The sequence below is a fragment of the Calypte anna genome, chromosome 3 (genome assembly GCF_003957555.1).
Source record: "Calypte anna isolate BGI_N300 chromosome 3, bCalAnn1_v1.p, whole genome shotgun sequence".
Lineage (NCBI taxonomy): Eukaryota > Metazoa > Chordata > Aves > Apodiformes > Trochilidae > Calypte > Calypte anna.
In genome coordinates this window covers 97,068,981-97,096,872 of record NC_044246.1, presented here as the reverse complement: position 1 = coordinate 97,096,872, position 27,892 = coordinate 97,068,981, and the positions used below count along the sequence as shown (strand labels likewise).

General features: G+C 39.6%; 1 protein-coding gene across 1 annotated transcript in view; it reads left to right on the top strand.

Moving 5' to 3' along the window:
- The first annotated feature begins 3,158 nt into the window (after positions 1–3,158).
- Positions 3,159–27,892, top strand: part of MYT1L (myelin transcription factor 1 like) — a 297,370-nt gene continuing 272,636 nt past the window's right edge. Inside the window, 1 exon segment of the mRNA XM_030447142.1 lies at positions 3,159–3,228. The gene's annotated coding sequence lies outside the window, so the exon portion shown is untranslated.

Genomic DNA, 27,892 nt, shown 5'->3' with positions numbered 1-27,892 from the left:
AGCTGGGGCAGCTGCTGTCAATACACTGAAGTTGAAATACATTGACAGGGTGATGGGGGAGGTGTTCTGCAGTGCTGCAGAGCCCAGGAATACCTTGTCTAGGGAGCAGAGAAGTAGAGGGTTTTTTACACATTCACCAGCATGGTTGTTCCTTGTTTCACAGCTAAGCAGCTACAGCATCAGGTAACAAAAAAAAAAAGCCTGGGTTTTGTTGTTTAAAAGGGGTAAAACCCTAATACATTTCAGGAACAAGGAGTAGCTTCTTGCATTTATATATATGGTTATATATATATATAATCCTTTAAAATTCTAGGAAATTAAACTTGAAATTAATCTTTCACAAATTAAATATTTTTCTGTTGAATGGAGGGAAGTGGGCAACTTACATCAAAATATTAAACGTTCAGTGCTTAATTTCTAATAAAGCCTTTAAAAATAAAGCTTTCAATAAAATACTCATCAGAGCTCAGAAATACTTGCAAACACATCAAAGAGCACAAGAGCTCTATTAATCTGCCAATTAAATTGCTTTGATTTGCAGTGTCTATTTTCTATGTTTGCATCCTTATCTTTCACGATAGGAGTTGGCAACCTTAAAAAAGCATCCCACATGGATTGCGGGGTCCTGTGCCCCGGCAGCTTCTGTGGTAACCTCGGGGTGTCACCTGGCACCCTGCGGTGCCTGCACACCCCCCGGGCCGTGCTCTCAGGCACTGCATCCAGCTGGGGCTGCGAACCCAGCACGGTTCTCCTGGAGACAGTGAAATGGAAGGTACCATTTCTCTTTTTATTATTATTATTTTTTGTTAGCAGTCTGTAAATTATTCCTATTCTTTGCTCCACAGAACATCCGATGTGGTGCCCAATAGGCTAAGAAAGCTGCACAGACGTCAGTGTCTGTGAGTGTGTGTGCGTGTGTCTGCACAGCCAACTGCAGCTGGAACCTCCATTAGAGCAGCCCTATTGATTTCTGATTCACACTGCAGTAACAGGGCTAGAGTGCAGGGCGTGGGGAGAAAAAGGCAGGGGAAAAAAATTAATCCCAGCGGCTTAAAAAACAGGAATTAAGTGGAGACACAACGGGGCATATGTGCATATGTCCAACACATCCGTGCTGGTTTCTAGAGATGTGTCACTGCGCTGTCTGCTTAAAAAAACTACAACCAACCAACCAAAAAAACCCCCAAACAAACAAACCCCCCAAACCAAAACAAAAACAACAAACTAAAGAAACAAATAAAACAAAAAACTAAAACAAGCAAAAATCCCCAAAACCAACCAAAAGGCAAGTCCAACGACAAAAATCTCCAGGCAGAGCAATCCCCACAACTCACGAAGCACCAGTCTGCTCAGGTTTCAGATCCCGTGCGTGCAAGAACCGCTTTTTTCTCGATGCTGCTCTTGCACACCGAAGCTCTCCGCAAAATGTTTCTGTCTCATCAAAGGACTACATATAGGAGATGCTCACTTTAAGGGGCTCCTTCTCTATGCTTGGGGAAGGTGGGGGGAGATTAGAAACACAGCTCGGAGTCTGTCAAACAGTGCAGAGAGAGCTCCGGGAAGTTGCTCGGCATTTACTGGCAGTCATTTTCTGGTGATGCATAATGCACAGAGTGCCATTGCAAGCTGAGATGTAAAAATGGGGAGGGGGAAATGATGTTTCTGGTAGTGACTGAGCTTTCCTCTTCCTCTGAGGTTTCTTCCCCAACTAATATCTGGGAATAATTTATAGCTGCATGTTAATATGTTGTCTTGGTATTTCGGCACATCTGTGAAGAAAATCCCTGCAAAGAAAATGTGTCTTTTCACCATCACTGCGTGTCAGTCTGGAAAACTCTAGCTGTGAGCAGTATACAACGAAAACCGGGGGGGGGAAGGGGGGGGGAAGAGGGGGAGGGGAAGAAGGGGGGGGAAGAAGGAGGAGGGAGGGGGAACCCCCCAGCTCTGTTATCTGTTTAGGGGTGGGGGAAGGGGCGACGGTAATACCTTTAAAAAACCGAAAGGCGGTAAGCCATTATTAGCAAAAGCTATATTGAGCATGCTTGCCAGACAGGCAGCGCAGCTCAGCTCTAGTTCCGCCCAGACATGTGCCTTGCCATTTTCATTTTAATCAGTCTGCTCAGGATGGCTGCTGATTCATTTTGCGGGATGGCCCCCTGGGAGCCAAGGTGGAAGCCTGAGGCGAGCTGCTATTGCATCAATGCAGCACTCCACATCAGACACAGGGAGGGGAAGCAAATCTTAGGCAGCAGATCAAGTTCAAAATACTAGCCTCGCTATTAAAAAAACAAACCAGCATCCCTTTCCAACACGTAAAACATCTGTGAAAATAATATTAGAAAAAAAAAAACAAAAAACAAACAAACAAACAAACAAACCCAAAAAACCAAACCAAACCAAACCAAACAAAAAAAAAAAAAAAAAAAAAAAAAGGAAAAACCCAACAGCACCCTCCCCAAATCATTATATAAAACATAATTAGCAGAGAAAAATTTCCTCTGCTCCTTCCCCTTGTACCCTGGAATCGCGGGAGCTACCTTTTCCTTTCACAGCTCCTTGTTTAAAAAGAAAAAGGACGCTCTCTATTTCTCTATTTACCTGATAACTAGCTGGGGGTGGGATACCTGATTTAGCTAGAGACTTTGATTTGTGGGATTGACAACCTTATTATGCAGTGAGCTTATTATTGATATTATTCTGCTCTCGGTTGCCATGACCACCTTGTGAGAGACATTCAATTTTCTCTCTTCCATCATCATTATCTATGAGGCCATCTGTTGTGGAAAATGAATTCAGCCTCATTTGCATGACTGATAAGCAAATTTTTTTTTATCTATTTAACAGAAGGTCATATGCCGGGGATTTGGAGCTGGTGAAGAAAAAAAAAAAAAAAAAGGTGGAGAAAAAAAAAAAAGGCATCTCGAGAGGATGAGTGGGAGTGCGTGCATTAGAGGATGTATGTGGAAGTAAAACAGATCCCTCAGGCCTGCTAGCCTATCCTACTGCATTTGTCATTCCTGCCAGGGCGACATTTTTTTCCCCCTAAGCTTCTGCACACTAAAGAGAGTGAGAGCTTTTTCCCTGCAGTCTTCTTGAAGCCCCCCTGGTATTTTTTTTTACTCAGTGTTGGTGGGTGTACTTTATTTTTTTTTTTTTTAATTCCCTGGAACATGGGGTATCTTTTCAGTGTTCAATGAAGAAAAAAGCAGCCTTTTCTGGGTCTCTGTGGTATGCTTCTTACTCCTCATCCTTTCAAAGTTGTAGTAAGCCAGGGTGTTTCTTAACCATGCTGAAATGTCTTGTTTGTGTTTAAATTGTAAATGGTTAATGATGCAGGTTTAGACTGTGTTTTGTGCAGGGTGGGGGTTGATTCTTGCAGCTATCTGGAAAGATTATTGTGATTTTTGCAGTTGTTCTGTAGCTTTTACTTAAATGTCCATTGTTTGCTCAAGTTCTGGCAATACTGCTATGCAGCCAAAATTGTATTTGGCTATAGAAGAGCTGATAAAAAAATCCTTAAGAGTTTGTTTACTATATGAATGCATAATGTTGCATGCATTAAGCATGTTGTTGTTTATATAAACTTGCTGCATGTTGGACAGTACTTGTTTGATATGGAGAACTCGAGACAAAAACTTCACAGATTGGAATGCTCAATGACAGCCGAGTACAATTAAATAAAAGATTATAAGATACTATGTTTTTACACTAAAACAATGTTTGAAAACAGTGGATTTGTACTTTAAAGGGGAACACTCATATAAAAGTAACAGTTTGAAAGAACACTGTCTTAAATGTTTCATATCTGTAATAGTTTTTCTTTAAAGAGGAAAAAGCTTTGTAAATAAGGTATGGTTAAGTCAGTTAACTCTGAAAACATCATAGTCTATACTTCAGTTTTAAAGTAGTTCAGATAAGTATGACTAGTCCATGTACATTTAGGGCAAATTTGCTAATCTTATTAATTTAGTGCTAAAAAGTAACTGAATATAAAAGCAAACTACTTCTATTAGTAAAAGACAAACGACTTAGTCTTATGGAAGAGACATTTCACAGGTTTGCTTCTTTCATTTGTCAGTAACAAAGATTAAACTTAATGAACAGAAACATGCCAATTTTTTTTTCTGAGTGCTGAACAACGTGCACAGCCTTAACAAGGCAAAGAAGAGTTCTTTAAAACGTTTGTTTTCTGCAGAAATAGTGTGTGCATAAAAGTAGTTTTTACATGATAAGTGCTTTGCACCATTGACAGCACTCCTTTTAAACATAGAAAAGGGGATATGCAGTACTCCCTTTCTTGCAAATATATACATTTGGATTTTATTTGTTATCTAAGAGGAATCTCTTTTCATATCTGCAAGGAAAAAATGGTTGTGGGTACTAAATTTCAGGGGGAGAGAAGTTACACTTTTATTGAGGTCAGCTAGTGACCAGGTCTCTGAGTTGTTTACAATAAGTAACTTACTCTGAATTACTTTTTTTTTTTTTTTTTTTTTTGAGGGGGAGAAGGTTGTGTTGGTTTTTGTTTTGTTTTGTTTCAGAAAACACTGCACCAGATTTAGCATTGTGATAAATCTATTGCTGATGGTTGTTTAAAGGGTACTCTTTTCTCCTACCCCTCTGATTTCAGAAAGAGGATCTTTGTTGTAGAATTTTAAAAAGGAATAAGATTTAATACCCTTTCATCATCGGCCATATTTCTCATGCCTATTGGAATCTGCGGTGTAAGTTAGCTCACAGAACTAATGTGTGGTGCAGCTTAACCTGGGGGGGTGGGCTGTCTGAAACAGTACTAGTTTCCTCAATGGACTTCAGCTGGAAGTAATGGGATGCCGTGTATTAGCAGGCTGTCTTCTAGCACGCAGAGGTTGAGGTCTGCATCTTATCCCCTCCTCCCCCCCTCCACTTGAATTGTCAGCATCTTCCAAAGGTGAATAAAAAAAAAACCTGATACACTTCGGGAAAAGCCTAACAGATAACACAGTCGGCTCTCTTCCCCTGCCCCCCAAAAGTTAATTATCGAGCTTGGTTGGATTCCTCCTTGCCACCCTGACATTTGACTGCTGCTAATTCACTGATTAATCTCATTAATGTGATTATAGCAGGATTTGGAGTTGGCTGCCATTGTTCTGCAGACAGCGCTATTCAGCCCGAGCGCTCGCCGCCCCGCTCAGCGTGGCGGTGCGTGTTGGGAGGGGGGTGCGGCCCTGTGCCCGTGGGGCCGGCCGCCGCCTTTCAGCACCGGGAGCTGTCCGCTGCCGCCGGCAATTACCGCCCGCGCCGCCCGGCGTCCCTCCCGCTTACCGGCACCGGGGAACGACTCGCTCTCATCACCCTAATGACTCTGCTCATTGAGGTAAAAGCAGGAGAGGCTTTTATGCCTTCTAATTAGGCGGTACGAAGCTGGCTGTGGTACAGCATCAGATCTCTGCATTTAAATGCCGCTTCCTTTCTTTTAAAAGCTGTCTTCGCGTGCATTTTGTTTTCTCGGAGAGATCCACTGGGCAGTGTAGTTTAAACAGGACTTCCTTGCCGCCGTGCAATTTAACTCTCAGAACGTGAGGGACATTACCGGTGTTCCATACTTAGCCAGACATTTTCTTCCTAGTAAAATAATGCTTTGTTGAGCTATATGCTTTCTTTTACCTTCTTTTTGTGCGAATAAACAACGTATCCAGCTCATCTCTCAAAATTACGTTTCCCCTCACCAGCACTATTGTGCCTAGGGTCTTTCCTGCATCTGCACTGCAAATTCTCGTTTTCTGGAGTTTAGCCATAGGAATAATTTTATTGCTTGAAACTTGACTTGGAAGATCTTTCTAAGGTTTCATTATAAGTATAAACTACTTTGGCAATCCACAGCTGCAACAGTGTTTAATAGTTTAATATTCAAGTTTGCAGGTTAGGCGGTTTACAATCAGGCAAGCTGGGAATAACTTCTTTAAAGTAAGGCACTTTACATATCATTAGGACATGATCTGCTCTGTCCTATCTGATATTTTGATTTTATTATCTAGAAGTTATATTATTATCATTAGATAACTGCCAACTGCACATGCGCATTAACTTTTTTTTTTTTTTTTTTTTAATACTCTGCTCTTTCATTTGTATTCTTTATGAACATGACCCTGTACTGAAGCCACTTAAACTCTGTTGTGAAGGATTTTCCAGGAGGAGCAGTGAACTCCTGCAAATCACTAAATTAAAAACTTCTTTTAAGGCAAACTGTTTTGCTGAGGAAAAGGTGGGATCTATTAAAGGACACATTACATTTTAAAAGATTTAAGTATAGTAAATGTCAGTGAAACCTCTGCAGCCGTTGTAATCTATGGGTAAATAATAATTTACATTCAAAACTGACAAAATGCACTGAAATTTAATAAGTCTGTTGCTTCTTTGTACTTTCATGTATAACTTTCATGCATTTTTTCAATCACTGATACCATATTCTTAATACGGTTTCCTAGTTTCTTTTAATTTCCTTTTCTTCCCATTTCTTTCCCACCCCAAATCAAAAGCCCAGTGAGTAAATGCATTGTCTCCTTCACTGCTTCAGAGAACTATACGTTTAAAGGTTGTATAAAATAGGACTGTATAGGAACAGGTTTTAACAGTGACAGCCACAATATGCAGGCCAATTAAGGCTGCTCGTTAGCGGGTATATTCTTGTAATACTCCTGTCAGGCTGAAATTGTACTCCCTTATTGACAGTGGTGGGTTCGTATGATGCTTGAATTCTGCTTTCTGTGTTTGTCTAACGTTTCAAGTCTCGTTAGTAACTGCTACCAGCAAGAAAGTAAAAGAAATGGAAGCTTTTCAGCCGTACTTTACCTGAAATTTGATAATCTGGCTAACTTAACCTTCAGGAAAAATCCTGTGCTCTCATTAATGCTGCTTAAACATGACCTGCATCTCCTTTCCCCATGGATGATGCGCGTTGACGAGACACTGGCTGGGGGAGGGAGAATCCATCCCACAACATTAAACCCATACCCTAGCGTCTTATGGAGGATAATTAGGCCAATGAATCACCAGACTCCCAAATTTTTTTCACACTGGTCTTTTTGTTTCTAATGTTTCTAATTTATGCAGTTCCTTCCCCCTGAACTTCCCCCCTCCCCTTAACTCTCACCAATACAGGATTTATACCCATTCTGCTCCAATTAAAGCAAGTATTGCTTATGTCTTCAATGGGAGAAGCCCTGGGCCATTCCTTTATGTCATCTCAAAGGCTGGATAAGACTAAGGTTTTGGTGGGGTTTTTTTCCCCAGCTAAATCGCCTTCAGAAAGTTTGAAAACACCTGCTATGATCTGTGGGTGCCACACAGTCACCTTCCCTATCTTACCAAGGCTAGGCAGGGTTTAACATAAATCTAGCTTTAGCAGAGGGAAAAGACAAGCCTTGATCTTTCAGACACCAATGCAGTCATCCAGGATTGTGAATCTGACGTTAGAAAACCATGGGATTCCTCTGTAGGGGTGTACATATACCCTATACCCTTGCAAAGGGATCCTTTCATCGCCAGCTGTGCCTGTGTTTCTCAGGCTATACTGATTTGGGTGGAAAAAACCCAAAATGACATACCCTCGCTACGACACAAACATGGCAGTGCTCCTTTCCCGCTACGAGGAGGCTTTTCTCCTCGCTCCCAATTCCCCATCCCCCCGCCCCTCCCGACTTCCCCCCTCCCTCCCCATCCGGTCTGTGCGGCGCCCCCCCGCGCTCCCCGCCCGCACCTGCGGCCCGGCCGCAGCGCCGCTCCCAAGGGGTCCGCGCCTCGGCCTCTGGGGAGCCCTGCGAGTGCGGGAGATGAAATCGGAGATGACAGAGAAAAATTAAGGGATAAAAAACCCACAAAAACAATCAAACAAAAAAACAACAAACCCACGAGCGAGGTGGAGATGGGGGGCGGGGGAAGAGAGACGTAAGTCCTTTTTTTTTGCTGAGGGAAACACTGCATTTCCACAAAAAGCGTGGAAGTCGTGAGGGTTCTGCTATTGTTAGTCCCTTCTGAGTAGTCTGGCTTTCCTGTGAAGCCGTGTGACAAAATTCCCACCTAGAAGACCCACTCCTGCCATCAGAATGGGGCTGGGGAGCTGCTTTGATGGCTGGGGATGGAAAGGGCTGGTAAGCGGAGACTCGCCTCTGCTTCAGAGCGCAGTGTGATTCCTGGCAGGGCTAGATGGGAAGGGAATGGTAACCTCAACAGTAACCGACATGTCTGGTCTCCACACGTCAGGCAGCGGGCTCGGGAGGGATTACCTCCGAGGGCTGGAGGAGGGTGTTCCTTGTGACTTTTGGGTCAGTCTCCCCTGCCTCAGCCGCGGCCAGCAGGGTCTGCCCGCGGTGCCCTGCCAGCCGCGGGGTTGCCCGCACCAAGCATCACCGCGCAGGGCGAGCCGCGGCGGGGAGGGAGGGAAGGTGGAAGGAGGGGGGGGATGCGGGTAGGAGGGGGCTGCAGCAGCACAATGGCAATAAGGAGGGCAGCGAAAACAGCAGGCGCGCCGCGCGCGTGTATAGGGGGGGGCATATAGGCTCTATGTGTGCGCCAGCCGGGGTCCTTCCCTCACGAAAAGCATCCTGCCAGCTTATATGGGCACTGCGGGCGAGGCTCTGCGGGGCAGCGTCGGGCAGCCGACGGGAGGCGCGGCGGTGCCCCGGGCAGGGTCCAGGGCACGGCAGGGCTGAGTCTGCGGGGGTGTGCGGAGCTGTGCCAATGCAGGGAGGTGCCGCCGCCTCCGCTTAAAGATCACAGCTCGTCACGTTGCTACCGAAATGACATTTCGGGGACGGGTTTAAAGGAAGAGACTCCCCACTGGCAAGCCTCTCCTCTTGCAGGGGCATCCGGCTGCCCGGGGGCGAGCCCCGCAGGGAGGCTGCCCGGGGGCGGGCGCACGCCGACGGAAAGCCTCTGCAGCAGCGTTGCAAGGGGGTGAGGTGCCTCTTTCCAGTCATTGTCTGTGTGACACGCTTAGTAACGCGCTTCCTGGCTAAGTAGAGGCAGCGAGACCCAAAAAATCTAAGTCAAATCGTTGGGGAAAACGCTATTTAGGGACACATGCAAATCTGGCCCTTTTCGTATGCGAGCCCTTCTTTATGTTTGTGTTGTTGATCACATAAAGCTGAGCCACACAAGTTGGTAATGGTGGAAAGCTGCTTGTCTTTCCTCTGGAAATAGCTGATTTCTTTTGTTTCAATGAGAAGAAGATGGTGTGAGCAGGTAAAATAAGCGAGGCTTCAGCAATCCAGCAGAATTAACTCTATACACCCTGGAGTGGCACCTCAGCAACAAAACAATGTTGGTTTTCAACCATTATTGTCTTTTAAGGGTACATTTGGAGGCCTAATTATTGGGTTATTTTTTTTTCCTTTTTTTTTTTTTTTTTTTTTTTTTTTTTTCTTTTTTCCCTGTGGTGGTGGTGGTATGTTCTATAACGGAGACACCATTTTACGCTAGCAGCAGCGGCAGGAGAGTATTTTTAGCGGTCTCCCCTCCCGGTCGGCTGCGGCGTTTCTTCTTCCCTTCTATTCGGTGGAATACAGCGCCGCCGCGGCGCCCCACGCCGCCGGGAGTCGGGCCCGGGGTGCCGGGGAGGGCGTCGGGGGAGCGCGGCCCGGCCCTGCCCGCCTCCTGCCGCGCCGGCGGGGCTGGGCGTGCGCGGCCGCGGCGGGCAGCGGCACCCGCGCGGCGGGGACGGGGGAATGGATGTGCGTGGCGCTGCTTAAAGGATGCGGGCTGAGGCGGGGTAAGTCAGCAATCTGGTACGGATGCTGTTCTGCTGCAGTAATGTGGTATCTGAGGGAACCTGGGCTTGATGCATGCTACGCTGCCTAGGCTGCCTCCAACCCGTCGCCTCTCTGCTGCTCTTAAATGGAGGTTACAGCTGATCCATCAGCCACAGAGCTGCACGCATGCCCATCTTCTCAGCGTTCAGTGGTGGCAACTTATTAATTTCTGCCTTCGACTTCAGGCCCGTTGGTTTCCTGTCTGAAAGCATTATTACTTTTGTCCATGTGGCAAAATAATTAACATACAGATGAGAAGGGATCCTGCCTCTGAGCCTCAGTCGCAGGAGAAGATGTGCAGTGGGAAGTTGATTGGATGAATGGAGAACAAATGGTGGGCGTTCAAAAGCATTAGGAGAGTTTTGTTGTCGTGGAGCAGGTTTGTCAGTTTTCTGGGTGAATCTCGTAAGATGGAAGGCAGGGTGGCTGGTGCCGAGACGACTGCTTGACAGACTGTGGCCTACTTGAAGGTGCACGTTTGGACTGCATGCATAGATAATTCGTTTGGACCGCTTTGTTTTGAAATTCTACGGCTTTCCATTTGCAGTTCCCTCCAGGTAAATATGTCCTTTTATCACCGTCGTTGTTTGCAGGGCACTTGGCTGTTGTTCACAAAGTGATGGAAAGTTCAACTCTTTGGGCAGTTAACAAAGGAATAGCTGGGTTTTGTACAGCTCTTCTCCCACCCCTGGTCCTCAACATCTCCTCCTGTATGTTAGGGCTGGAGGAGGCTGAGCAGCTCGGGGCCCGATCCTGGTCTCCCTGAAGTCAACGGGGAGTTTGCCACAGCTTCTAGTGAAAAGGGGATCGAGCTCTCAGTGGTTGTTGTTTCAGTAACGACTGCTGGAAATGTCAGATTTCTGCTTCTTATTTTCTAGAGCAATGTGGGCAGAGCTGTAAAATTAGCGACTACTGTTTCAATGAAAGCCCAGATGTGATTAGTTTTGATTGGTGTGGTATACATTTTCTTGGCTGAAAAGAAAAAAATGCTTATTTAACACAAACTCATTAGTAAGGCTAAAATCTAAAGTTATTGATAGACAAATTACTAATGATTCTCTCAGCTCCAAACATCTCTGTTATATATGTGTCCCTATAAAGGCTGTTTTATTGAAAGGAGGAAACAAAAGAAGAAAATAAACAAGCTATTTTTGAATTACATATTTTTTTTTGCCAGATAATAACACTGAGTCAGACTGGAATCCCACTTCTCGAACAGACCATCCATTGATAGGCATTTCTTATATAATTCTGGTGCTGTGTATAAAATATAGAATGCTTTAACATTCAGTTAAATTTGCTTTTCTTTCTTGTAGTCATTTAGGAATATTTTTATCCAATTTTAATGATTCTTAGCCTCTTTAAAAATTGTGATTTTCATTTTATCTGACCTAATTCTGAAACTGCTGTTAAGGTTGAGATTTTGTAGGAATTATTATCCTTTAATTGTCTTTACATAGTTCTTGTGACTATTGTAGAATAGTTCAGTTGTTTTAATTTGAGAAATGGATTTTTGTTACCTTTCACTATGTTGTTCTGGAGAACAACAGGATACAGTTCTGAATGATATTTAGTTTTTTACCTCACTCTTTTATTATTTTTTTTAATTGACACTTCAGTTTTGTGCGATTATTTATTTTCAAAAATTACCAAGCAAATAAAAGTCTTTTTCATGTCACTCTGCAAACAAAACAAAACAAAACAAAATACCAGAACGAGCTGTTAACCCTTAAGTAGGCAGTTAGCAGGTAGTCCTGATGGTTTACCAGTGTTCTTCAAGTTTAGAATGATAAGGTTAAACTTGGTTGTTGTGGTGTAGCTTGGTGAATATACATATTTATACTTCTTTGCAATATGACACATTTAAAAACAATTGAGATGGCAGCATAACATTAGAAGTAAAAAGTGATGTAAGCCTGTGCAATAAAACAGGATTTTTCACTGGTGAAAAAAGTAATGATTACATTTTTTCTAAAAATTATATTGATTTATCAAGTGAAACAAAGACAGGAGTGAATAATTACAATGAGTAGATATAGAATTCAGTACATTTTAAACTGAGAAGTAGATTCCATTTTGTATGTATTTTATAGCCTGAACTTTCTGAAGAGTGAATGTTTCATCCCCCCCATTATTTCAACCAATAAGGTCTATAGTTAAATAAAAAGATTTGCAGTGGTTTCTTTGTTTTAGGTTCAAATACTCAGTTGTATGCTGACATTTTCAAAAGGGCATTGGTTCTGTCCTAGTAGTTCATAGTTCCTAGTATGACTTTGTTGTTTTACTTTACAATCTTGTATCTCACATATTATAGAACTGGGCAACTGTGTGTTTGGAGACAAAGACAATTAAGAAAGAAGAGGAGCTACTTCAGTGTTTTCAGAGGTGTATTATTTCACCAGATTTGTTAAGGACTGTTTTTGAGGGTGTCTCTTTTTTTTTTTTCCTTTTTTTTTTTTCCCCATGCATTCTTTTCTATTTTGTTTAATTTTTGCGTTGAGAAGATTAATAAGATATGCAGCAGAGTATTTTGATCACATGCGTATACATGCATACAAATATGCATCAATTTATTGGCCAGGCATAGAAACTTTGCCATATGAATTGCAAAAAAGGCACTGTTTGAAAACTGTTCTTCTGCACCAGTTAGGATTTTATGTGGACTCCAAAAGAATGGAAATATAATTCCCATCCATCAGCATTTCTTTGGGAAATCAGCATAGGCATTTCTTTTTAAGTGCATTGCACAAGAACACTTATAAAATAATGTTCTCTGTGTTAGAACCTATTTCTTGATCAACTCTAATCACAGTCATTGTTTTATTGAGAGATTCAGTGGTGGAAAAGTACTTTGCTATTGAATATGTATACAACATTGAATATCCTTATGAAAATGCTGAATTTAATATCAATTTGCCTGAACTTGGTAAATGTTTGCATCGTGTTGCTCTACTACAGTAAAGATGTAAAGTTCTTAACAGTATAGTGAAAGAAAACTTTATGGCCATAGATTATTTACTGACCTTTCCTTTCTCATAATAGCAGTGATGAGAAATCCTAGTAAGATTCTCAGTGATGTTTTAAACAGAAGTGCAGCCAGATTTCTGTGGAATAAAAAAGGGTGCAGACCAAATAGCATAATCTTCTCCACATATCCTAGATTAAAAAGTCACAAGGAGAGCAAATCAAAGCTTTTGTAGGCTGTTGACAAAGATTATCTCTTTAGAATCCTTCATAGTATTTTGCTTTGATTAGAACCATTCTGCCTATTACAGCCATAGGGGAAAAAGTAGCAAAATGTAGTGAAACTGAAATGAAGAGTGACATTGTGTGTTGGGAGGATGTGGTGACAGACAAACAAGAACCACAACAGGATTTTTGATCCCTTAAAAGGGATCATAGTTTTAGACAGGAAAACAGTAAACATTATTTGATTGGATTTAAAATCTGATCTCAAATCAGATTTGCAGTGTATATACTATTTCAATATGTTTGCACTGAAGCTGCAGATGTAGAACACAGTCACCAAGTAACAAAACTAGCCAGCTTGGTTGTGGAAATAACCAAGGCTGCAGGGCTCCCTATAGAGATCCATCAAATCAGGTCTGGTATGGAACTGTCTGGTAGGTTGTAAACATGAAGAAATCAGTATTGTGTCTGCCAGTAGACCATTTGGTTTGCTGAAACTCCGACCTGTCTAATGCATCTGGGCAATTGGTTCCACAGACCAGTTTCCTTCAGGATGAATTTTATGTATCTTGAGAGTCCATCAAAACTGAATTGATTAGAGCTCTGCGCTAGGCAAACTCACAAACATCTGTATGATCACAGATTTCCAACCAAACCAGCACTAGGGTCTGTTATTTTGTGAAGTATTAAAAGTCTACATCTCTCATATTTTATATCAGCATGGCATTTTTTAATCAGGAAGTTGATTAAAAAGAGCATGGTATCCTATGGACGTTAAGTTCACTCTGCATAACTTCAGCTGTTTCATTCTGAATCCGGCAAGTGCTGTCCATCACTAGGTGCAGTAGCAAAGACAATCAGTACAATGCAGCATTTTAAAATAATTGTTTTGATGGGTTTTAAGAAGGCTTCTGTTTTGTTCCTATTTTGCATGAGCCTGCTCCTGATGCCAAAGGAAAGACAGGAATAAGCTGTGGATCAAGCCTTTAATATCTTTTTATAGGGTGATGGGTCAAACACATTTCTCATGTGGCTCCAATAAAATAAAAAATCTCCTCACTTTCTCATGTTTTTGTAATTAATATTGCTTACAGAAAGTAAGATACAGTAACCATTCAGAAGAAAATTCTTTAGACTTCTTGCTGAATAGCAGACTTCTTCCAGTGTCTCTGGTTATGTTTCATCCCCCCAGATAATGATACTTACTTGAATAGTGTGATGCCACAATATTTATGTTACATATCAATAGCTTGCTTTGTTCTTCCAAGGGAAATTCCTTTTTCTCCTCCTGTCTCTGGCCAATATTAGAGGATATTACCAAGGGAATAAAATTTTATGCCTAATTTTAGTGTTCTTCTGCCTAATGTGGTGTGAATAAGTACCATGTTACAGCATTTAACCTAGTCCATCTTCGTCACTTTCTGAACAGCTCCTCAGTTTATATAAAATAGCCAAAATACAGAAAGAGAAGAAACCCAGGGTTTGTTATGAGGATAAACTGTAGGGACTGCTTGTTCTATTCTCCTGGCATAGATGCTCTGGCATTCCTTGCAGTGCTGCAGCAGGGCTTTCTCTTGCATAAGGAATACCCTTGAAAGGGGTTCCCCAGGCCTCTTGTGATACTGTGAGTCAGTGGCTCATCCCTTTATTTCTTATCTCCTTCTCCAGAATCAGTTGTTCAATCAAATCTCTTTATTTTCTGAATTTCTGAGTATCTTATACCAGTCCAGCTTCTAAATAAGCACTAGAAATTTATTCTAATAACATTTTCAGAGATAATAGCAATATCTCTGTTTTCGGAAGAGGAAAAGGTCCACGTTTAAATTTGAAACCATGTTTATAATAACTTGGCATACATCATGGCTATCATGTTCCATGCATAAATATTCAGGATTGGTTTTGGGGTATGTGCATACTTAGGAAGAAATAAAACTGTTATGTCATAGGAAATTATATGATCGAGTGCAGGCCTTTTTATTTTCTGTGTGTCTTTGTAGTGCTTTTAATATGTCTAAGACAAGTTGTTATGAATTCAGTACAGTATTTCTGCAGTCCTTTGGTTACGCAGCACAGTTTGACTGATTTAAAAATCTACAAAAATAAGCTTCTTGGGTTTGGAGTTGATGCTACAAAGTAATGCTTGCTTTTTTAGCACATACAAAGTCCATTCTGGGTCTCAGTAGGAAACAGACAGAGTTTACACAAACGATAGTTAAAACTATCTTCCTGCCTAGAAAAAGTTGTCTGCCTGTGCAGGTAGAATGTAACTCATTTACTAAGAGAGACAAAAAGTTTATCAAGAATTTCATGGTCCTCTGGCCGTTTGGATGTGATCATGCTGCTCTCAGTCTCTAACTCCAGTTTTCAGCAAACTCCAGATGTTTCATCAAAAATCTTTTTCAGCCTTTTAAAATACTCTGCCTATTTGGATCTACCTGATATTAAGGGTTTTTACTCTGTGTGGATTTACTGGATCTCAGGGATAGTAGGTGCAGGTCAGGCAGCAGAGTTCTCACAAGAACAAAGGTGATTTTTGGACATTGGAAGTAAAAGATGTAGAGGAATGAGTAATAATGTCACAAAAGGGGAAAAGAATCAAATTTTCAATTAGAGGAAGCTGCTGGTGGAAAAACTGAGGTCCTCTTGACCAGTTAAAGAAAATTGAAAATCCACAGCCATTTGGACATATGACCTCAAAAAAAGGGGGAAAAAAACCCTAAATCTCTGAAATACATATAGACAACAAGATTGTTGAGAAGGGGTCAGGAGGCTAATTGGAGTAAAGTCAGGAGTACCCAAAGATCAGCTGGAGAAACAAAGGAAGCTCAGGAGAGCAGGTAGGTTTATTCTTATATGCTGCTTCTGATAGTCTGGTTTTTTGTTTTGTTTTTTTTTTTCTTCTTTTCTTTTTTCCTTTTTATTTTTTTCTTCTTTCTTGTTCTTTCTTGTTTCTTCCTTCTTCCTTCTTCTTTCTTTTTTTTTCTTTTCTCTTTCTTTCTCTCTTTCTTTCTCTCTTTCTCTCTTCTTTCTTTCTTTCTCTCTTTCTTCTTTCTTTCTTTCTTTCTTTCTTTCTTTTTCTTTTCTTTCTTTCTTTTTCTTTCTTTCTCTCTTTCTTTTTTCTCTTTTTTTTCTTTTTTTTTTCTTTCCTTTTTCTTTTTTTTTTTTCCTTTTTTTTTTTTTTTTTTTTTTTTTTTTTTTTTTTTTTTTTTTTTTTTTTTTTTTTTTTTTTTTTTTCCTTTTTCTTTTTTCCTTTTTCTTTTCTTTTTCCTTTTTTTTTTTCCTTTTTCTTCTTCTTCTTCTTCTTCTTCTTTCTTCTTCTTTCTTTCTTTTTCTTTCTTTCTTCTTTCTTTCTTTCTTCCTCTTTCCTCTTTCCTCTTTCCTCTTTCCTCTTTCCTCTTTCCTCTTTCCTCTTTCTCTTTCTTCTTTCTTCTTTCTTCTTTCTTTTTCTTCTTCTTTCTTCTATCTTTTTTTTTCTTTTTTTTTTTTTTTCCTTTCTTTTTTTTTTTCTTTTTCCCCTTTTTTCTCTTTTCTTTTTTCTTTTTCTTTAACTTACTTTCACTGCCTTAAGGACTCCTCTATTCTGTTCTTTCATCCTTCTCTTAGAATAACATCTGCTTATAAGGGGACAAATAAAACGCCTCCCAAGTAGCCACTCTATTTCAACAACACTCCTATATGCACTGTCAATCATAAATTTAAAAAGATAACATAGATCATATCCCTTAGTCATAAATATGTGCTCATTTTACATAAATGTATGTGGACATCCATAATTTCTGTGATTAAATATCAGTTCTTTCTACACAGGGCTAAAACCAGTGGCATTGAAACAGATACCTTAGTATGCAATTAAAACAAATGGGTAACAACATAAGACTGTTTGCAAGCAGTCTTTTAACTGGTTGCCAAAACTGTGTTTCTATGAATGAAATGTAATAGTGTAATATGAACTTTCATGCATAGAGTCCCTTGCTTTCTGAGAGGAAACCAAATTCAAAACACTGATTTTTATACAGGGAAAGAAAGTAGAGACATTTTGTTGTTGGTTCAATGAACCTGCTCATGAAATTAAACACTAGCAGCTATCCATTTCTATCCATGGATTTTCAGGTTGATCTTTGTATGAACATCTTCTTAAACTTTTAGAACACTGTCAGCATTTTTTGGCATGTATTTTTTTTAACTTTGGGAGTTAGTGTCTAGGAAGTCCTGTTTTATCTCTCCTTTTACAGTGTGTTATTGTCTTACCTTTATCAGCTCTGGAGACGTGCTTGTTGCAGAAAGGCTGGTAATGTGTCTGGATGAACTCCAGCTTCTCTGAAGAACCTTCTAAGGGGTCTCTGCACTTCACAAATAGATCACTGTCTGTTCAGTCATAGTTATTGCCATATTTTAAAAGCTGGTATATGTGGTGGTCCATACCCTGTATGCCAGCTCTTCAAAAGGTGATAGATTTAAGTAGCCATCTTTGATGGACTTTCTGAACTTCCCACCATGAGGTTGCTCTGTTTCATATTTTATTGAGAAAAAATATATATGGGAAAAGGATGGAGATTTTTGTCTATGACCTTTCCAATCTAACAATGCCCTTTTTGTTTTGTTGTTGCTTATTAGTGACCTTGGCTGGGAAGAAGCAGATGATGCTTAGAAGAAAGAAAAGAAAGAAAAGTGTAGAACTTTTCTATAGGTCTATTTGGCCTCTGTGACACAACAGACTGGAGAAAAGGCACACTTGAATAGTTTACCTTCAAGACTGAGCAACCTGATTTAGCAAATGCAGGTACTGCAAAGCAGTATGGAACAAAAGACCCAGTCATTTCCCTCACTGTTCTTCATAGAAAGCTCTGCAGAGCAGGTCTCATCCTATACACCTTCTTTCTTTACCTCCTACCTGCCCAAGAGCCAGCACAGATTGCCACAGTGTTAATTCCAGCCAACTTCAGTGGAAAATAAGGGCATATGACAAGAGTGCACATATGTTAATGACTCATACACCCTGCACTTCTTATTTGTCTTTTTATGTGTTGTTTGTTGCGGTTAATAAATTTTTATTTTGTGAAAACTGTGATGCATTTGTTCTGTTTCAAAAACTTATACGTAACACCCTTTTCTCATACCTGCAATTCTTGCCAAATTCAGAAAAATGCGGATAACTTGAAATTCAATTTTTTAGCAGTCATAAGTATAGCCTACTCAAAGAGCAGAACAAGCAGATTCAAAGCAGTGCTGCCAATAACACGTTTCAGAGAATGCTTCTCCAACTTCCAGAAATTGTATTCAGATTGACTCCTATAATTGCTCTTTGTGTTCAGAATCATCAGTTTTTCTGCTTTCACTGAAATCATCTTCATTTTTGTTTTTAGAAATATTTTTAATTTACCGACTATACATCAGAAGCCACTGAGCAATTCCTATGTGTTTGTTCCCAGGTGCCAGGTAAATCCCTTCAGGAATCAGGAAAGAAAAGGTCGACCAGCTATTTGAGAGTTACAGTTAATAAAGTAGATGTATCTTTATAAATATTGTGATGTAGAACACTGTCTTGCATTAATGTATTGCAAAAGGATTCTAAGAATATGAGATTTACACTGATTCCATAATTGCTCAGTTGTTAGCGAGCCATCACCACTTCATGAAATTACTCAATAGTCTCATTTGTGTTTGTGTACTTGGAAGTTAAGAGGAAGTGAGATACCTGGCTTACTAATTTTTTTGCTGTCCTGTGCTATTCAGGAGTTGTAGTTCTTATACCTTTCTAATAATCACATTCACTATAGATTTGTTAACACCAAGTTGCTAGCCAATGTAGCATCAGGGTTTACAGGTTCCCAAAGCCAGTATGCCAGTAGTTCCCCAGGATATAAATCCTTTTGAATTCAAGCATTTCCATTAAAAGGTTGATAAAAACTCAGCACACAAATTGGAAGTGGAATTACAATCACAGTCAGCTCTATCTAAAACCTTTACTACTGCTACTGACCATCCTAGATTTGCATCATGATTGCTCCAAGGGCTAAATATAATGAGTCTTACTAGATTAACCACTTGAGGTATATTTGTACTTCATGGCAAGTTATCTTTTCTGCCTCCTTCAAGTATTTCTTCTTAATGTTCTTTTTTTGAAAAATCTGGTGATAAAATTGAAGCTCTGCACATGCAAACAGGTACTGCCCTATTAAAAGAGACCTCACTGATTCTTTTCCAGATGTGTTTCTAATGTTGTTATAGACCAAGTATGGAAAACTAGAAGCATAAAAATGAAGGAGAAATGAAGGAAGAGCCAAGGAGTCTCAAAAAAAAACCCCAAACCAATCCCCCCCCTCAAAAAAAAAAACAAAAACAACCAACCAACCAAAACCAAAACCAACCCAAACAAAACAACAGCAACAAAACCCAAAACACAAACAAAACAGGAGTTGGCAGAAGTTGAGCCTAAACTCCTAAGATTCCTTAGGCAGAGTTCTGGAGTCCCACAGTGCATTGCCAAATATTTCCCTCCAAAATATCTGCAAATTGCATTGACTCTCCCAGCTGCCAAAATCTGTCTGTCTAGTAGAGTTATTTATGGGGAGCACTGAATTTGAGTGGACCTTTATAGGGTTCAAGGAACATCTGGACAATACTCATAGTCATATTATTTAGTTTCAGACAGTCCTGCAGGGAGCAGGGTGTTGGCCTTGATGTTTTTTATGGGTCTCTTCCAAGCTAAGATACTCCTAGGATTCAAGGTAGCACGAGCCCTAGACAAACTGCATTCCCTGTTGGGTGGCACAGATCTTACTGGGAAAGATTTCTACTGTACTAAACCATATGCTATAGGAGAAATAGAGGCCTTTCCCCTTCTGATCTGTAGTATTTTGTAGTATTTATAGTATATTGATACAAGTAAAATCAGGAGGTGCCAACCGTTCCTTGTTTTGGCTACCTGAAGGATGAGAGAAAAAACCTGAAGACTGGAAATGGAGAAGCATATTATATTACATATATTATATAGCATTATATCGCATATTACAACTTTCCTTGTATGACAATTACAGATTTCAGATTATAGCTTAAGGTTTTTAAAGAATTAATTTTTGACCTCAATATTTACTGTCATGCTAAAATGCCTAAAAATGTCTCAGCTAGTGTTCACACATAGAGTTGTTATTTTTTCTGCTGAAACATCAAAATTTTAGAGCCATGGTAACAGCAAAAATATTTTGCCAGGCATGGATTGGTACATTTATAGAGCCAGTGGCCTAATCCTGTTCCACTGAAGTCACTGAGAACTTCAGGGGAAGAATGTATTTTGTATTAGTTTCTAGATTTTTCAACTGTTGACTTACTTTTCCAGTATTAGTTTCAAAGCAATTACTTTTGAAATATAGTTATTAACCCATGCATTTTCAGTTGAATTCTCGATTGCTTTATCACTGTGCCCAAAGGTCTGTACGTTAGGTTTGACATTTCATTGCTGTAAGTAGTTCCTAATCAGCCATTACCTTGGTTGTAGTAAGCTTAAAAACAATATCCCCAAGAGGTATCACACCTAGGACAGAAGCCAAGAAGCTTCACTCTCCAGAGGCAGAATGCTGCACCTGTTTACAGGTAGCCTGAAATGCTAATGATCAAAACAGCATCAAATTAAAAGGCATAGAATATCTGTATTAACCAACTCTTCTCTTTACTAAGCATTGTATAACTGATGCATTTATAATTGTTTCTGGTAAGATCACAACTGCTTTTGGAAAATACTCTTTTCACTATATTCAGCTGTTGCCTCTTTTCCTTCATCTTTCTTGAAGCTTTTTACTGCCTTGAACTGTGCACAGAAATTTTACTGACATAATTAAGAAAATCTGCGTACAAATGAAGAGCATACAACTGCTTTAAGTACATAAATTCAAATATGCATCATATAAGACAATAGATAAAATTGAATAGATAATGGATGTCTGCCAGGAACATTGGGAGGAATCTTACGGTTTAGAAAACGATGTCAGTTTATAGGCAGAACATAGCAGGATAAAATCCTGACTCTTGTATGACATGCTCACCTGGACTGTCATACTGAGCTTCATAGGTCTACGTAATCCTCTACACAGAGGTTAAACTTAAGTGTTTACAGAGTTATGGCCTAAGCTTGAGAGTCAGAGATTAAGTTCACTCCTTATATGTAAGATTTGATGCAAAATAAACTTTGCATATTCAGGTAGAACTAGAGAATTTTGGGGTTCTTTTTATAAATTTGTAAGTAGGACAATAATGAAAAATAACAATGTTTCTCCTTCCAAAATGAAATTGTTTTATATCCTATTAGAAATTGGCTTTGTAGTATTTTCTTAACTTATGGTACAAAATAAATTGCAATTACATCCAGAATACTTTTGACTAAACAAAATGATCCATTTGAACTCATATGACTTTACTGGCTGTTTGATTTGTCACACATCTCATTTTAAATTAACAAGGATGAACAACTTAACCTTGTAAGTCAAAATTTTTTTGGACCTAAAATTGAAAAGATGAATGTTGTATCATCTACAGTTTACCTAGTTGAGCGGAACTGAGTGCCACACATCCCTAAACTCTAAGCAGCTTGTTTTCCTGAGCTGTCAGCAGCCACTTCTTGAAAGCCTCAAGTGTCTGGTTAGGAACGAGAGGAAGGAGATTCTCTCAAGGTTAGGTATCTGCATATGGGCCTGCATGGTCAAAACATCATTTTTAACAAAATAATTGTAATCACTTGAGGTTCATTTAAAGTTGTAGAGATTCCTGGTTTGTCACAGTGTGTCAGAGGCATAGAAAATAGATTTGGATACATCTCATTGCTTGTGTAACATTATGCAACTTCTTTTGTCTTGAGAAATGGTTTGCAAATTGAAGCTTTGCATGTAAATTATCTGTATATTGCAAAGCAGCGTACTGTTATCCTGATCTTTTGCCCTTTTTATAATTTTTTAGATCTCAGCAAGAGTAATTGCATCTTTCCTAATACAGAAAACATTTTTGGAAATTGGCAGTGTGTGACATGAGAGCAGATCTGCAAGTATTACCACTAGCATTTCTAACCCAGGATACTCACTAGCTCTAGAGTCCTTTTGGTTTTTTTAATCAAGTCATTACTATGGGCCAGTAAGGAAAAGAAAGTGAGAAGGGAAAATAAGAACAGGTTCCTCTTGATGATGGTAGATATTATGATGTTGTTTTCCGTTCAGTTGACAAATGATACTGCTCTTGAAGGGATTTCAATTTGATGGTATGACCTGTGAAGTGATTTGAAAAAAGTAATAGAAAACAAGGTGTTAGATGAGTCTTCACCAGCCTTTGCCTGATGCACTGGGTTGAAGGGTGCGAGTCCATTCTCATTCCACTCAATGAGTGTTTTCTCTTTCTGTCATCTCTGTATTTGTCAATAAGCCATAAAGATGTCTCCATCAAAATGGTCAAGTAGGGGTTCAGGGTCTGCAGATATAGCTGAGCTGGCTTTAAGAGCTTACTTTGTGCTGAAATAGGTTTTTTTTCTTTGGTTGTTTTTTTTTTTGTGTGTGTGGGTTTTAAATTTTTTAAGGTTTTTAATTGTTTTCTTTATTGTTTTGATTATTTGTTTTGTGTTGGCTTTGTGGGCAATTCAGTTGGTTGAATAAAGCACAATTCATGTTTCCCTCCCTGTCGGTGTTTTTCAAGTAGATTTTTTGGACAGAAAGTTGATTATTAAGTGCCTGAGACAGCATGTTATGAAGTGACATAAACATTTGTACCTAATATACCTTAATGAAGTGTTAAAACTGCTGATCTAAGGATTAGAGAAGTGTAGAAATAGCAATGTTTATTAGATTAGAAGACCAAAATAAGATTTTGACATCTAGTCCTTGTAGTTAGCAGCTCATCCAAAGACCTTATTTGAAAAAGATATAGAAGACCCTATTGTATATAATCCACAGGACTGAAGAAAAATTGGACTGGAAAGGAGGTCCAGTCCAAACTTTTCTCACAGGGTTCAAATGGGTAATAGCGATAACGAACTCCAAAATTCAGTCTCCACAACAGCATACAAGTATTGTTGGAAATGTGAGAGAGACTGTTGAGAAAAATGAAATGTGTTTAAATCAAGTTCTCTAACTGTGTTTTAAGTGTGATGGAGCAAATACCTAGATAGAGCATGCTGCTATAGCTATACTTACTTCACCCTATATTTCCATGTTTGGGTAATTTTATCTCTGGCATCTCCACATGTCATTGGGAATAGAAATATCCCTAGAGCTAAGATCTGCCTCTTTCTGGTGGATCAGGTGGTGAAAGGGAATCCACAACATCTGCACAGGTCAGAAGGGTGGGAATAGAATGCAAGATGAAGGCAAGTGTCACTGAAAAACACCTTTTAAAAAATTCTCTACCTACTTTCTTTGTTCTAAAAAATCGTTTGGGAAAGGAAATTCTCTTTTAAATCATAGAAACATATTTTCTATTGCAAGTTAGAAAAGATTCAGTAGGAATTGGTTCAACACCAATGAGGAGATGCCATGCTTTGCCAGCTAGGCCCTTCTCATTTCAAGTTCTTTTTCTAGAATCACAGGAATGAAAGGGAAAATCCCTGTGCAAAACTATCTGTTGAAAACAGATAGTGTCCAAAGGAGTGGGGGAAAAACAGGGTACTTCAGTAATCTCAGCTTGAAAACAAAACTGCTAAGGAGGGTAGGACAGTCCAGATTGTCTGATTGTTTAGTTAATCTTTATTTCGCATTAAAGAAATATATTGGTTTTCATATGAGTAGTGACACAGTGGAGTAATGAAAGCAGTTATTTTTGTTTTTCACTAACAAAATATTCTGTTCTGTCTCCTGCTTCCCTTTATGGTAGTTGGTGTTGTCCCTAAGCATTCCTGCATTTCACAGATCAGAGAGGACACTAGGCTGTCTGACACATAAATAAAGTGGAAAAAAAATATTCTTTTCTCTTGCTGTGCATAGGACACAGGTAGATGTAGATATCTCTTAAAGTGACAAAAATCCCCACCTGGGACACAGCAAGGACATTAAGGATCTCATTGCAGTGCTAGTGTGTACATTGATTTTACTGCCTCTATTGAAAGTGTCCAGGTATTGCTTCAAGAACAATAATTTGGAAAGGACTGCAAGCGTGGCAGAATGTCTGGTGTTGACACAGACTAGAACTACAAATTTTAATTGCAATTAAAAAAAAATATAATTTACATTTTGAATTACAAATTTTAAATTTTGGGGGGTTCTTTTAAAGAGAAAGATATTGTGTCACCAAAAAATCTTTAAAATTTTTAGCAGGCCTTCAGGCACATTTCTAACTTGAAAATACTTTTGTGTTTGACATGATTTAGCAGTTTATAGAATCTTCACTCACCTATAAGGTTTTGATATTTATTCATGTGATATCACACATGCAGTGACATCTGGTTTGCACTCTTAGTCAAAATGATATTGTTCTCAGCAATGTCAAGAAGAGATAACGATAGATCATAGGATAGATGAGATGTGGAATCACTTTGAAGTGTTCATTAAGGCTCTTATGGAATGACGAAGCAGGTGTGCTTTTTCTACAGGGGACCATCTGTTTTCTTGTGTGTTTTTTACAGCACATAGCACACGGTGTTTCAGTTTTCAGGACTTAGGCTTTCTAGCAAAATAAACAGGATATGTTAGACATCCCGTAGAGACAGGACTTTCTATTTTCACTGTTGAGTCATGGTCAGCTGTAGGATGCAAGAAATGGTGCAACTCATCTTGGTCTAACTTGTGGGAAATACAGCTTAAACCTTGTCTCTCACTGTAGGTTTTCAAACGTTATCAGAGCAGCTATGAGCAGTTTTAAAAAAAAAAACAAACAACATAATCACTCTTCCACTTATTCTCCATATAGGTAACTACAAAGCCAAAACTGGCAGAGCTTGGGTTTGTGTATAGCTTTAGATATTGCATAGTCATCTTTGTATTATTGATGAAAATAACCACTCAGCTTCTTCTCCATCACCAGTCATGTTCACATCAGTATGTTCAGATAAGATAAGTTGGTAAGATAAGCATACACTAATTACAGTGTAGGTGAATTATTATTGATTTTTTACAATTCCCATTTGTATACAAATGCAGGTATGGAAGTAATCCTGTGCACGGGACTTGCTTGAAGAAACAGCTTGTTCCAAACCAGGGATATTCTTTCTCAGATGTACAGGTTAGTGGCATAACTGGAAGACTCAGTTGTACTTTGATCATTCCAGACAATTTCAGGGATACCAGTTTTTCATTTTTTGTGTAGGGATGTTGGATCTCTGGGACAAGCGAAATTTCAGCAGGAGCTCTTAGTTTAATTTATAAAATTAATGGAATAATAGGATTTTGCTAAAAATGACTTCTTGAAAGTAGTAATATGTCAGTCTCTATGGTTACAAGCTACAGTTGTAACTAATTTTTGGAATAAGGGATGCTGTTTGTTTCTTGTGCCCTAGGAAATACTATGTGGTTACTAGCTGTATACATAAAGTGGCAGGAAAAAAATTTAATCTTAAAAGTAGAAAAAAATAAATTCTAGTAATGAATTAATGCAGTCTGATAGATTTGATCTTGCTTTGGGACAAAGAGATTGGCTAGGTGAACTTTTGAGGTCCTATTTCCTGTGGCTGCATAGCTGCAAAAGAAATCCAGAGAAATCAAGGAGAAAAAGCAGTGCAAGGAAGTGAAAACTGAAGTATTTAGTTATTGAATGAGGCTGATCCTGTTTTCTTCTGGTGGAAAAGTACCTGGGGGTGTTGGTCAACATCCAGCTGAACATGAGCCATCAGTCTGCCCAAGTGGCCAAGAAGGCCAACAGCATCCTGGCCTTGTATCAGAAATAGTGTGGCCAACAGGACTAAAGAAGTGATGGTGCCCCTGTACTTGGCACCAGTGAGGCCACACCTTGAATTCAGTTTTGGGCCTCTCAATATGAAAAAAAGACATTGAGCTGGTTGGATTGAGTCCAGAGAAGGGCAACAAAGCTGATGAAGGTTCTGGAGCTAAAGTCTTAGCAGGAGTGGCCGAGGGAAACTGGGGTTGTTTAGTGTGGAGAAAAGGGAGGATGAGGGGAGACATTTTCAGTCTCTACAGCTACCTGAAAGGAGACTGAAATGAGATGGGTGTTGGGTCTCTTCTCCCAAGTAACAAGTGATAAAGCAAGAGGAATGGCCTCAACTTGTGCCAGGGGAGTTTAGCTTGGATATTAGGTAAAATTTCTTCTCTGAACATGTTGTCAAGCACAGGAACTGCTGCTCAGGGGAGTGGTTGTAGTCACTGTCCTGGATATATTTAAAAGAGTGTAGATGTGGTGCTTTAGAGACATGGTTAGGTGGTGGATTTGGCAGTGCTAGATTAACAGCTGGACTTGATGATCTCAAGTTCTTTTCCAACCAAAACAATTCTATAATTCTGCGCTTCAATAAATGTGGCTACCTAGCTGCTGCAGGTACTGGTAATGATCTAGTTACAACAGTATGGAGCTTTGTGGTAACTACGTTATCAATGTGGGAAGTGAAAAAAAAATGTAAGCTCAGATTAATTTAAGGTTGTCTTGGGTCAGTCCTAGGAAAGCAAACACTTTTGAGAACTAAGGAAGTTTTCTAGAGGAAGTAATGCTGCAAGACTACAAGTTCTTAGCTAAAAATGTCATACAAACGTATGCACATCTGGAAGAATTAGTTTCATCATGGTAGCTAGTCATAATAGTCTAGGACTATCATAAATAGAAGATTTTAGAGAGAAGGATACTATCTGTCATTTTTTTGTTCACTCTAATGTATTTGGCAGTAGAAAAATCTTTGAAAATTGAAACTCTTCTTTGATTCTGAATTGGAAGGTTCTCTTTCTCTCAGAAGTTAGAGGAATCCAGCTGTGGTGTCAAAGCATGATAATTGTAAGCATGGTGCAGTGGTCCCCCTGGTCCATCTCCACATAAATGCTAGAGCTACTTGCAACATTGGAACCTATTGACTCTTTGAGTTTGTATTTTGGTATTCCTATGGTATCAAACAATTTAAGACTTAAGGGGAGTTTCCTCAAATATGGTAAGTAAATGTCCTCTTTCCTAGTTTGCACTGAAGGGATGTGGGCTGGAACTGTGAGTCTGTGGGGACTGATCTTTAAGTAGGCTGCTTCTTTCAGTTGCAGCAAAGGAGGATGATTTTCTTACATTCCAATATTTGTGTTGGGAATTTAGAGATCCACATCTCAGTACTTGTACATGTTTGCAGTAGTGGCAAGCTCATTACCTGCCAGCCTGTTTTGATTACTGGTCGAGCCTCCACTGTATGTGTCCAAAGAGGCTGGCAAACGCTACAGGTGCCATTCAGTATTTAAAGATTGATCCTTTATTCTTTAGACAAATAGAGAAGGCAAGTAATTTGAGCTGGTGAGGAGACACAGAACAGAAGATGGTAGTTGACTTTGTTGGAATATGTGAAAGAAAGATTTTGAAGCAGGCAGGCAGAGCTTCAGAAGAACCGAAGCAATTGTTATATGAGAGAGGGAATCATGTGCCCAAACTGGTAGAAGATAAATGTGCATGTTTACACGGGTGATTGAGCATAGTAGTCTATTAGTAACTAGAACTTTCTGCATAGGGTTGTTGTGCTCTCTGTAAGCAATGCTGTGGCAAAGTTGTGCGAAAACTGAGTTTGCCTCAGACAATCAAACTGCTGTCATGCTGTGGATATAAATACTGAATAACTCTTTTCCTCAGTTTGTGCAATTTTTTGCATTTTGATTGATTTCAGGAGGCTGATTGTAATTTTAAGGCTGCAGCTGTTGCTGTGTTAACAATGCAGGAAAAGGAAACCCTTGCATTTTTATCCCAATCAGAGTGCAGCTATTTGCATGTTTGTATTTAAATACTTCAGATTATTGCATTAGAAATAGAGATACTTGTGTATC